Here is a 9,087-nt window from a genome sequence, read left to right as displayed (position 1 = left end):
ATGAAGCATACCAAATTACTGTTGGGTGAAAAGGCAAGCTATGTAAGATTTGCTTTAAAATAATCTAGCAAAATAATGTACCTATGTATCTATATATAGATATACAAAATTATATTAAGAAAGATTGACCAAAATACGGAATACATACTGATCATAATAGTACCTTTACTTTTGTGTATGTTTCAAATTTTCTGTTACAAATAGTGTAATTAAAAAAATAATTCTTGCAAAGAAAGGAAGTAAAAAGTCCCCACATACTTGGGTAAATAATATGAAAGGTAAACTCTAAAACAATGAAGCAGAGAAACAAGAACCCAGAGAATAATAGTTTAAAGAAAGCATTTCCTACCCCCAGTGATGTGGGTTGGTTTCATGAGAGCGCCGCTCATGACGGAGCGGGAGCTGTAGGGTGTGGCTCCCTCGCGCCCCACAGCCCTGCGGTTGGGTTCCCTCAGGGTCAGCAGTTACTTGACTCTCACGAGAAACAGTCCCTCGGTCTGGCAGAGGCGGATGACGATGACCAAGGGAACCCACAACCTGGAGGAAAGGGCCAGGCTCCAGCCCAGCCCGATGGCCCAGTTGGTGTCCACGTAGGTTTCGTTGTAAGTCAGGGGTATGTACTTGACGATCGGGAAGATAAAACATCCAACACAGAGAAATGGAGTGATCACAGCCCAGCTGTACTTCATCCAGGGCCCGGCCCGATAGCCGATCACGTTCTCAATACTGTCATAAATATTATCAACACCATATATCCAGGCAATAACTATACAGTCAAAGAACGCAGCCCCCAAAAGGCATACACCGCTAGCTGCATAGTAGTCAAAGACATAGACGCCAACCTCCGTTACCATTGTCAGCCCCAGCAGGCAGCTGATGCTACACACGAAGGCGGTGCAGATTTCCCGACGATAACCTTTCCTTAGGAAGGATGGGTAAAGATCAACCAAGGACGTGATCTCCCCTTTGACTTCAACAAACTGGTCATCCAGTCCAAGCAAGAGAAGCACAACAACAACAACAACAAAAAGGGACCAAAAACGTGGGCAATGGCATCATTGTCACAGCTTTGGGGTAGGCAACGAAGACCAGGCCAGGCCTGACTCAGACACATCAGCAATGTCCACCCCTTGCTTTCGTGCCATGAAGTCCAGGATGGAAAAAATTGCAAAGCCAGACACAAAACTGGTACCACTGTTCAGGCATCCAGGCAACATGCAGTCCCTGTACGAGTTGTACTTGTACTTGTTGTAGCTCCGTAGAGAGGTCATGGCCCCCAGGCAGATGGCCTAGGAGAAGAATATCTGGGTCGTAGCGTCAATACACACCTGTGCGCCCTCGAGGCAGGTGATGTCTGGATACAGAGAAAAATTGATGCCGGCACCCATGCCGGGCAGCATCAGCCCTCGGACCAGCTGCATCAGGAGCATGGCGAACTGGAACGTGGCTGTGAAGTAGACGACCTTCCCCGTGGACCTGACATCCTTCTAGATGCAGAAGAAACAGGCTAGCCAGACAAAGAGAAGACAGAGAGAGAGGTACCATTTCAAAGAGCCCGGATGGTCGATTCCAGGGGACAAGCTCAGCACGTTGCGCCCCTAGAACTCAGTGACAGGGGAGGTAAGGTTGGTGGAGCTGATGGTGATCCAGACACTCTCGTTCGTGCGCATGGTGTCCTCCATGCAGGGGGGCATGTTCCAGCTGTGGTTGCAGTGTGCCCTGGGCAGCTCCTTCTGGAAGGACTGGAACAGGTAGTATGTAGCCCAGGCCAGGATGATGATGTAGTGGACGTTCGGGAAGGGCACAATTACGATGGAGGCAGAGCCGATGCCAGAGAACAAGTGCCAGATCTTTTCCCAATATGTGATGCCCCCTTCAGAGGTGTACTGGCCTGTGATGATCTCCAAGAAAAACACAGGCAGGCCGCTCCAAACAGGAAAGTATGAGAAATTCACCTTACCATTATTGTATCAGAGGTATGGGAAGCGCCAGACGTTGACCAGGCCCACGAAGCCGCCAGCCACGGAGATCACCAAGTCGATCTTGCTAGACTAGACCACTTCTGCCTCTGCGGAGGTTTTCCCTCGGCCTTGTCCTCAGACCGCGCTCTCTGGCTCTTCCCCAGCGAGGGCTTCAGGATGTCCTTGTGGAAATCTTTCAGACACTGCAACTTCTCCTTGGTGGCCATCTCTTCGTTTTCCCACATGGAGATGAGGAACTAAGGCTCAGAGACGTTAAGCGACTTAATCAAAGTTGCACAGCCAGAACGTGGTGGTAGAAAGGTTTTTGACACGTGCCTGAATAATGATACAAAAAAGGAAGGGGTCTGTCTGTGTTTACATAATTTTTTCCCTTCCCTAAGAAAACACACAAAAATAAATAATGAGATGTAGAAATTAACATTAATAGCTACTTTGGATGGTATTTTACCCAGGTTTGCACTAATTATTCCTTTGTGGAAATGAATTTATTGTTATGCAGCTTACAGTGAAAATGTTAAAGAGAGGTTAATATCTCTCAACCACAGATTAAATGCCTGGGGGCCATGAGCTCTCTAAGGAGCTAAGAATAATCTATCACTGAAAACAAATATAAGGATTTAGAATGGTATTCTTGTCTATTCTTTGTAACATTTTAAAATATAGGGCTTCTATTTCAAATATGAATAATTATTTTTAACATCTCATATCATATGGCTTTTTTATTATAATAGCACCGATACAATTTATGTCTGTAATAGCAATATATTAGGATTTATAACTATGTTTTAAGCGCTATAATTTTAAATAAATTCTACACAACAAGATAACTAATTAATATTCCTTGGTATTGTTTTCTCTGATAACCTCAATGCAGCCTTAGAAGAATAAAGGGAAAGGTAACTACATAGATAGTAACATGATTTTTAAGCTCTGAATTAATTTGAGAAGGATAATAATAGAATTAATGATAGAAATTAACAAATTTATACACCTCAGATTGGCAATAACACTTGTCTTATTAAAATTTAAATTAGCCTTAATGAGCTCCCAAATAAGACTCCTTCATGATTCTATCTATTGTTGTTAAATATAATGTATTTTAGATTTTTTTAAATATGAAATTATATTATTTTCATTTTTTCTTTGGAGATGAATTTTATCAACTTCTTTCCAATTTTCTCTTTGTCTGTTATGAGTTTTATATTTATTTTTATAAGAGGAGAAAAAATATATATGGAGAGTGCCTAATCCTAACTACCAGACAACCAGGGAATGTTTGAAATATATATTATCCAAGAATTCCAAGGATTAATGGGCTGCATTAATATAGGCCTCTGAAGAAATTTTTATGATGGAATATTGTGTTGTCGCTACATTATTCACTCAGTCAAGTAATACTTTTGAAATTTCTCGTTCTAATCTTCTCTTTCTTACACAATGATTCCATAGGAATTTGTCCTTTGCTTGCTTTACAGAGAGCTCAGTTTCCCTTGAAGAGTTCCTACTTCTTCTAAGAGCACCTCGTCTTTTTAGCCTTTATGAACCAAGCAACCTTTACAGAAGGCTACATAATTTCTAACTTTATCTTTACTCTCTGGTCAGGAATCACAAATGTTCCTATCTTTCAGCAGTTTGTAAAACTCTTACTTTATTGTTGAATTAATAACATCAAAATGTTGTGTTCTGAACAATTTTTTGACTTGTTCTTTGATTCAATCAAGAGAGTAAAACTAGATACAGAGTCTTTGTGATCCAGCTACTATGAATTCTTTTTCCTGAGATGGATACCAAAGAGTTTATCAGCACACTTTGAGCCTGGTAATTATTTTTAAAAAGGTTAAAAACAGTTTGTATAAAAATCCATGCTACCTACTTTTCTCATTTTTCTTTATAATCGTAACTAGAAGTACTTTTTTCACGGCTTGTAAATTAAACATTAAAATTAAAAGATAAACCTAAGTTCGTGTTCTCAAAATGATAAAATGAAAATAATGCCAGTACATAATCATTGATGAAATATGGGCACAGAGTAGCAAAGAACTGGGAACAAATGGAAATCTAGATAGAGTTTCGAGTAAAGTATGTGTTAGAAACCTCAGTTTTAAGAGTGATAAGAAAGTCACAATTAAGTTTTATTATTTTTTTGCATATAGGGAGAAATGTATGCGTTTTTGCTTTGTACCCGCTTTTGTATAGAGGTACTTCATCTCTGGATTTCAGTTTTGCCAAAAATTATAGACATGGACATCAATCAATTCTGAGTTCCTGGCCGAGCATGGTGCCTCATGCCTGCAATTCCAGAACTTTTGGAAGCCAAGTCCAGAAGATAACTTTTGGCCAGGAGTTCAAGACCTACCTAGGCAACACAAGTGAGACCCCGTATCTACAAAAAGTATTATCTGGGCATGGTGGCACACATCTGTAGTGCCAGATACTCGCTACGCTGAAGTGGGAGGATTGCTTGAGCCCAGGAGTTCAGGGTTGCAGTGAACTATGATCATGTTGCTGCACTGTAGCCTGGGTGTTGGAGCAAGACCCTGTCTCTTAAAAGAAAAAAAAAATCTACGAGTCTCTTCTGTGTCAGGTTGTGCCTTGGAATATGAGGTACTAGTATTAACAATTACAGACTTTTTCCGGATCATTAAAGGCACTCTGGTTTCTATGAACACTATGGCTTATATGACTGCTTGTTCTTATGCATCAACTCTTGGATCCTCTACATTTTTCTTGTGTTGCTGGCTTTAACACATCATTCTGTGAAAAGGCCTTGAAACTTATAGTAGTAATTTGAATCAACATCTATTCCAGCTAAAAATTGCAAAAGAGTCTGACATTAAAAAAATGAAATTATCTATTTAATGGTAGAAGAATCGCTTAAGAGATGACATTACTGGTACTAAGATGAAAGCAGAAAAAATATTCAGGAGGAGGATTACCTTTTGAATGTGTATTTTCATCATAAATAAAAAAGTAAAAGGTAAATATAGGGAAAAAAGAAAATTCTACTTCCGTAGGTACAAATTATTATCTTCAGCCACTTTTAAAAGATAAAACATAGTTCAAAGCAGCAGACCTCTGAAAAAAGAGAACTGTCACATTGCTTTAAAAGACCTGAAATGTATTATCACAGAAAGATTTTATAAAATTATCTTCCCTGTAGTTCTCAGAATGAAATGGAATAATAAAGTGTCTTAAAGTGATCAGGAAAGGAGATAGACTAATTGCATTCTCAAGGTCTTTCCCAAACCTATAATTTTATGAATACTTCATTGGCTGTAGTCATATTCAATAAAAACTGTCATAAAACAAAATTTATTTCATGGTCACAGAAGTTACACTTTTACTCACAGTACTTCTCTTTCTGACAATTTCAGAAAAATACTTAATTACATAGTCATATGTAAAATGTACTGTTTGGTAAAAGTAAAAATAAGTTTAACATTGACCTTCAAATATTTAATTAAGATACAACATTTTTATGTGGATTCTATTTGTTAGAAAATAATAAAGCAGAAACAAGCAGGCAGTATATGTGAATGCTATTCAATTTCACTAAATTCTTATTTAACCAGAAATAGATTTCCTTTAATAATGCTTGAACATATATTTTATAATGCTTTCTAATTAAGTGAAATACTTTTACATATGTCTCTATATGAAATTTCATTTAAATGACCTCTAGCCTCTCATTCCAAAGAGCTGTGGTGATCTACCTGAAATACATTAGGAGCTACCAGAGCAGGTTGGTTGGGGATTTTGCCATTTAAAAACAAAAAAAAAAGCACCATTTGGTATTATTAATACAATTTTATTTCCAAAAAGTACAACTGCATAAAAATTAATCCAACATTACTTCTTTAAAATGATCCCTGTAATTTCCAATGCAAACTAAATATGCAAATGTATAACTACACTTGCACCTATGGAAAGTGTAAACTTCTTGAGTAGAAGCTTTAATATTGCATTTTGCGTAAGAGTAACGATATCTTCATATTATATAGCACCATATTACTTCCCAGAAAACCACAATATGTGGTTTATGGAACTATGAGCATAAGTACACAAATTGTTCTAAATTATTACTAAAATTATTAACAGATGATCTCTTATTTACATGCAGGTTTTCCAAATCAGTGGCTACACTTTCTATTATTTAATATTTTGAAGAAATTGCAGCAGTTTTTTTATAGTGAAGGCTGAATCCTTTACAGTAACCTTTATAAAGATATAATCATCATGATTAATTTGAAACATTATAAATATATAATGAGATAAGTGAAGATGGCTTTAAATAATTAGAGGAAAACCTCAAACTGTTCCATTTCCTGGTCAATCGATAAGAAATGATCCTGGACAAGAATCAGATGACCTCTGAAAATTTTATCCTTTTAGTAATTATGCCGATGTTAATAAAGTTAGACAATCTCCACTCAATTTGACCTTATAATAGTATTATAATTGAATATTAAATTAAAAGATGCAATTAAGATTTAAACAAAATGCTTTCATATTTTAGAGCTGAAATATCTTTTAAATCTAAATTCTTTTAGAATTCAGATCTCTTAGTCACCTAATTAAAAGCAATAGTAAAGATTAAAATACAATAAACAGAGTAAGATGGGGCTGTTAAGAAGCAAGGAATGATTTGTACAGAAAATAAAATTTTTAACCTATAAAATTTGTATTTTAAAGATGTAAATACAATAATTCTACTATTGTGTTGTGATAGAAGGATTCATTATTTTACCAATGTTCAGGCATTTTTGTTTTCATATGATATTTTTTAGAAAGAATCTTCCATCTTCTTGTCAATAACAAAATTAACTAATAGGCTCTTTTTATATTGCATCATGTAAAAGCTTTATAAATCGAACATATTTCTAACATAATAAGCAAGGCACAGAAAAATAAAATTTACATGTTCTCACTTATTTATGGGAGCTAAACATTAAAACAATTAAAGTCATGGTGATAGAGAGAATGATGGTTACCAGAAGCTTGTAAGGGTAGTTGGTGAGGGGATGGGGGGAATTGGCAAAGGTTAATGGGTACAAAAAAATAGAAATAATGAATAAGATCTAGTATTTGATAGGAAAACAGGGTGACTATAGTCAATAACAATTTAATCGTACATCTTAAAATAACCAAAAGTGTATAACTGGATTCTTTGTAACACAAAGGATAAATGCTAAAAGTTATGGATACCACATTGGCTCTGATGTGATTATGACACATAGTATGGCTGTATCAAAATATCTCATGTACCACATAAATATATACACCTGCTATGTATCCACAAAAATAATGAAAAATTTTAAAAATAAAAATTAAATTTCAACTGATAGTATAAGTAAGAAATAATATAAAATGGAATATACCATATTCTTGTACATTTTAAAGGATAATTTAAGGGATAACCAAATAATATTGTTGGACACCAATGCTTTGTATTTGACACCTTTTTTGAATAAGTTCATACATCAAACGGAAATGAATACCTACTCCCAACGTATCACATTTTATCTGAGAGGAAAATGGAATGGTCCTTTCATAATCATCTTCTTTAGGCAAGACTGGGCATTGCTTCTCTCCCTTAGTATCATGACCTTCTTTAACTTTTGAAATGAATCACACTGATGATATTTGAATACATCTTTTCCTTTTCATTTTGGGTGGGCTTTTGTCTATTTTTCTATAGAAATGTTATGACATAGCAAACTTACTCGTTCTTATGACACATTAAAAATATATATCTTAGGGTCAATCCCTTCTGTGTTTTAGATTTTAAAAAATACGTTATTGAGAAGGAAAGAGCCCAATCCTTGATGTGCTATACTCCACTAGTGAAATGTTTTCAAGCCCACTTGTTTTTAAAGTGAAAGAAGGATGGAGGTAGCATTATCTAAGAGGATTCTGGATTAGCTACACATGGGCTGGCATATGTCAAAAAGTAAGCAAAGTTTTTAGAACATAGTGCCAAATAACTAACTTTCAAATCTGCTCAGAATGTTTTTCCTCTTTCCCTTGGGAGACTGGTATACACAATGCTAATTTGGTGTGAATGAGACATAAATAGAAGCAAACTGTGAGATGCTTCCTATATTGAGATATGGTTACTCAAAGAGAAAGATATGGCCATTAATATGAATGACATAAGGAAGCATTATGATTGTTACAGATGGGATAAATACTTTAAAGAATAAACTCACCATATTTAATCATTATATTTTAGTCCATGTAAAATAAAGGTGAATTGTTGGATTTATTACAAAATGTAGCTTTGTTAAAACCAATTAAATAAGAACTGAATTAAGGGAATTTTAAAGAACAATTTTCTGTTTAAAGTTTATAAACTCAAGGTAAACTATGTTATTATATAGCATACACACATCATAATATAGTTTGTTTTTTATTTTTGAGAAATACAAACTGGATATCTATAAAAATACTGTGACAATATATTAGGTGGCACTTATAATGTAAAAATAATTTCGCTGCTCCTTTTTTTCTCCTAAATTAGAAACTTAGTTTTTTTGTTTGTTTTGGTTTTGATACTTGGACATTAGAAAACATGTGAGTTCTAGTTGGCACTTTTGGTGAACTTTTCCATTTTGAGTTCATTTTTATGCTGCTTTCTAATTTCTGAAAATACTTCCCACATGACATATTGCACACATTCGGTATACAGTTAATCAATGTACACTTTTCTTGGCTGAGAATCATTTTCTGTTTTGCAGATAATTTTAAAACTTGCCATTTTGAGTAAAAGGGAGTGAAGGTCAAGTGTATTAACTATCATTTTTAAAAAACCATACTAACAAACTTGCTTGCCAGATAATGCCACCCTCGAATAGGCCTTAGCAGCAGACTGACGTCTGCTCTTTGAGGGCTTCAGGCTCCTTCATAAATTCAGAGCCATGTTCACTTACAAAGAATTGATTTCCAGCTGACTGGGCAGAATCAATGGATCAACTGTTACAGATTTTACTACTTGTACCCTTGGCCAGAGCCTGTGATTTGTGTTTACAATCCATAAGAGTTTTCAGGCCCTTCAGATCTGCCTGTACCTAAAAAATATTTATAGTAAAGCAATACTTTTAAAGCA

General features: G+C 35.5%; 1 pseudogene; it reads right to left on the bottom strand.

Moving 5' to 3' along the window:
- Positions 1 to 229: 229 nt before the first annotated feature.
- LOC104002571 (sodium- and chloride-dependent taurine transporter-like) lies at positions 230 to 2,194 on the bottom strand (annotated as a pseudogene).
- Between the last annotated feature and the right edge of the window lie 6,893 nt (positions 2,195 to 9,087).

This window comes from Pan troglodytes, chromosome 22, assembly GCF_028858775.2.
Source record: "Pan troglodytes isolate AG18354 chromosome 22, NHGRI_mPanTro3-v2.0_pri, whole genome shotgun sequence".
NCBI classification, from domain to species: Eukaryota; Metazoa; Chordata; class Mammalia; order Primates; family Hominidae; genus Pan; species Pan troglodytes.
The sequence above is the reverse complement of the archived record's forward strand: the minus strand, read 5'-3'. Positions and strand labels throughout refer to the sequence as shown.